The 4,269-nt window shown below is 46.3% G+C and overlaps 1 pseudogene; it reads right to left on the reverse strand.

Moving 5' to 3' along the window:
• Positions 1–708: 708 nt before the first annotated feature.
• On the reverse strand, positions 709–1,231 carry LOC136511544 (uncharacterized; annotated as a pseudogene).
• Positions 1,232–4,269: the final 3,038 nt, after the last annotated feature.

The raw sequence follows: 4,269 nt of genomic DNA on the forward strand, positions 1-4,269 counted from the left end.
TAATGGATTGGAGGGGTTTGTTAAAATAATGTGGGCAAAAACTACTTTTGTAGTAGTGTATATACATATAATCAATCTATAAATGTAAATCCGTATCTTTCTATACCTTAATATTTTACTAAGGGGTGTCTTATTGGTACTTCACTCTCTCTGTCTCTCTTGCCCATTCAAGTTTGATCAAGGACAATATATAATGCAAAGTCCAATCCAAACACGGCATGTGCTTATATGAGTTAGAGCAACAAACATCCAAGCTCGTTACATAGTCTGATTCTAAACCGAAAACACAATCACGATGCATAACCCAATCCTAAAATGAATTGAAATGGATAACACAATCATTGAATAAATATCCAAGTCGCAAGTCATCTAAGTAAGGGATTAAGCCTAGACCCAATAAAAACAGTCCAAAAAGTCCAACTCGTGATAGACACCTAATCCAACTCTAATTGTACGTCTAGAGCGTCCAATCTAAACATCCAAATAATTACCGTGCCAAAAATGCAGGCTTGCATCCCACGTGTTTGCTTAAACACCAGGCCCCCGCACCATGCCAGCCTGGTTCTTTGTGCATGATGTAAACTCATAATAATCTGATAAATTCTCGCACATAGAACTGATGTTTCGCTTAAAAAAACATATGTATAGAGGAGAAAAATCTCAAAAGGACAGATGAGATATTGGCCTCCAATCGCGTCGCATTTGCAATCTACATGCCATTGCAACAATAGAATGGTGTGCGTTGGAGGTGATCACCCAGTCGCTCTAAGTCTCTAACCCTAAGCAAGGAAGTATTAACAACCCCGTTAAAAGACACATCTTGGTGCGCTCGCAGAGGCTCTACTGCAGCCCCATCGTCGGCTGTGAAGCAGGGGCCACCTGCAGTTTGTCAGCGCGGCGCCGCACGTTGTCCCTGAGCCGACGGAGCTTCCTGGCGAACTCCTGCAGCTCCTCCTCACCGAGCGCCTCGGCGTCCGCCTGCCACCAGAAGCGAACCCTGCCCGCCGTCGTGGTTCGGAGCACCTTCTCCCCGACGGCGCCCATCCGCGTCTTCACCTCGCGCTCGCGGTCGTCGTCGTCGTCGCCGTCGCTGGGGAACGGGGCGAAGCGGCTGATGACGCGTTTGACGGAGGAGGCGCCCACTGCGTCGGCTCTTGGGGTCCTCGATGAGGACCATCTCCCTGCGCCTCCGCCCCTGGCTCGTCTTTCCAGTCCAGCGCGGCGACACCATCGCCGCGGCCGTTTTCTTGGTCCCGTACTGCTCTTCCTCTCGCGCTCTTAATAATACGAAGGAAAGAGTTGCGACGGAGAGGATTCCCGTAGGGGAGGGAGGCGTGTATTTGTACTTGTAGATGAGGATATCACAAACTCAAATATGGAAGGCTCTGGGCAAGGACGCTGCGGTGACCAAAGTAAGTCTGCCCGCTCTGCTGAGCATTCTCCCTTTCCAGCCAGGTAACCTTTGTCTGTAATCTCTTTTGACCTGTGCAATTTTAGGTTTATGTCAGTACGGGATCCACGGGATACCCCGCAAGGAAGGGAGAAGACCTGAACTAACTAGAATTCTTCCCCTATAATCTTAGTAGTTGTATTATTCTGTAATCCTACTAGGAACTCTCATTGTAAACCGACTAGGACTCTGGCCTCCTGACTATATAAAGGAGGGCAGGGCTCCTTGGATCGAGAGTTCAGACAACAATTGTACAACACAACACTTTACAATCAATCCAACGTAAAGGCTAACGCTGGCTGGACGTAGGGCTATTACTCGATCAAAGATCGAGGACCCGAACCAGGATAAATCAACTGTCTCTTACGTTAACCGTCGAGTTCTGCATACGCTGAAGCCCGAACACACTGCCCCAGGTACCCCCGTGGCAGGCTATCGGTGGTAAAACATCGACAGCTGGCGCGCCAGGTAGGGGCTCTCGATGAATTTGCATCCGAGAGCTCGACGGACCTCGACAACATGATCTTCTCGACGGGATCAACCTTCATCTTCGGTTCATGGATCTATGAGGCAGGCGACGACGGCAAGCTCCAAGGCCGTCTCCTCGAAGATTCGGATCATCATCAGGACTTTTTTATTTCGACGACAACAACAGATCAGCTTGTCGGAAGATTCGCACAGCTCGTAATTTCCAATCCAACTCGGATTCCGTAACTTCACGCATCTGATTCGAACTCAAGTTTCACTTCCAAGACGAAGTCTTATCCGAGTTCTTTTGGAAAACCGAGTTCTTTTCTAACAAAGCTCCGGAACATGACATCAACCTATCAAGAATACTACTCGGAATACACTCAGAATACTTCAAAGAAGTCGGGTCCTCTTCCGTTTGGACTCCACAACATGGCGACGTCTAATCAGACACGACCCGAAGGATTCCTCAATCCGGTGGTCAGAATGCCACTGAAGGGAGCCCAGGAAGGTCTTGTTCTAACTATAACTTCTCAAGACTGCATCGTTCACTGGCCAAGTACCGTTCCTGAGGATGACGGCACCCAATTAGTCAATGATACGACGACAAAAACTCTACCCTACCAAGAAGGAGATTCGATCTATGACCTTGAAACCTCTACTAAAGTTATCAATAGCTCTGGCAGTACGGAAATCAACGACGATGACAGAACAACTCACGCTAGAGAAGTATTCATGCTTCGCCGTCCTCGATCACCATTGATCCCCCTAGAAGTACCTGACGTGAGGTCTTCAGATGAATTCGAATCCAACATATCACCATTTATCCAGGGGCACGATGGTGAGACTGAGAGTCAGAGGCAAGCGAGAGAAAGAAAGAACAAATTGAAACAAGGACGTCAATGCCGTGCTAAGCAGTGAAAGGACACTTGGATCAAATATGAATTAGACCTAGCCGAGTACAATAGAAGAAAATCAGAACGAGAGGTCGAAGAAGGACGAGCAGCAAATACACCCTACGATAAGATCCGAGAAGCACTAGAAGAACTCAGGGCGACCTCATATCCCAATGAAAAACAAGAATAGCTCCGAGACTTTCTCCGATCAACAGTCTTTAGGACAAACGACGAAAGGGCAACATCTCATGAACAGGAAGATCAAAATCAAAGGAAGACTGCTTTCAAAAGACTTGGACCAAGTGGAAGTCACAACGGAGAGAGCCGAAGAAATCACAGTCAAAACAACCGAGTCGAGCAGCCAAGAAAGGCCAGAAGCAAAGCACCTACTCGGACAGCCACATAGAACTACTCTCACCAAGACGATAGTTGGCAAGAAGGGGGCGCAAAATCAGAATATACGGAAGCCATAACGCACGATAGATTCCCCTGTTTTGCAAACAAACTTGCTTCAATACGACTACCTCATTAGTTCAAGCCGTCCAACCACTCCAAGTATGATAACAAGACCGAGCCAAAGCAATGGCTTAGGATTTACTCACAATCGATTGAATTGGCCGGAGGAGACGATGACATCAAAACCTTGTCCTTTCCCATGGCCCTAGAAACCATGCCACTTCAATGGTTTGACAAATTGAATCCAGGATCAATCAGAAATTGGGAAGACTTGCAAAGAGCTTTCTTTGAAAATTTTGTGGGAATTATTACACATCTAATCACCCACGCAGAGTTAAAAGGACTCAAGTAGAAAGGAGGTGAAAGTCTTAGAAATTACTATCGACAATTTGACAAACTACGAGCTCAAGTACATGACATCACACAACGAGAAGTAATCGAAGCCTTCTCTCACGGAATCATGGCTAGGTGGCAATTTCAAGACTTCTACATAGAAAACCCAAGAAACAATAAAGAATTCAGAAGAACAGTGGAAAAGATGATTACTGCAGAGGAGAATACATAAGAAAGATTCCCGGATAGAAACAACAGAGATAACCCGAACAGGCAAATTCCTCGAAACAGCGGACATCAGGAGAGAAAGCGTGGTCCAGACAACACAGTAGCAATGGCTAACAAATCAAAGAAATTTACCAAGCCTAGAAGATATGACGACATTGAGAACATACGTTGCCCCTTGCACCCCAATAGAAAGCACACCATCAGAAATTGCTACACCTTCAATGAAAGATACACTAGAAAAGATAGCAAGGGAAACAATAAAGAAGACAATCAGAAAAAAGAAGGAGACAACCTTGAAGACAAGGGATTCCAAAAATCTAGAGGGACAGTGGCAGTAATCTTTGCCGGGGTTCCAGATTCCAGAAGCAAACATCGAGAAAAACTAGCATTACGAACCATCATGGCAGCAGAACCTGCTACACCAAGATATCTCAATTG

The sequence above is a fragment of the Miscanthus floridulus genome, chromosome 16, assembly GCF_019320115.1.
Source record: "Miscanthus floridulus cultivar M001 chromosome 16, ASM1932011v1, whole genome shotgun sequence".
NCBI classification, from domain to species: domain Eukaryota; kingdom Viridiplantae; phylum Streptophyta; class Magnoliopsida; order Poales; family Poaceae; genus Miscanthus; species Miscanthus floridulus.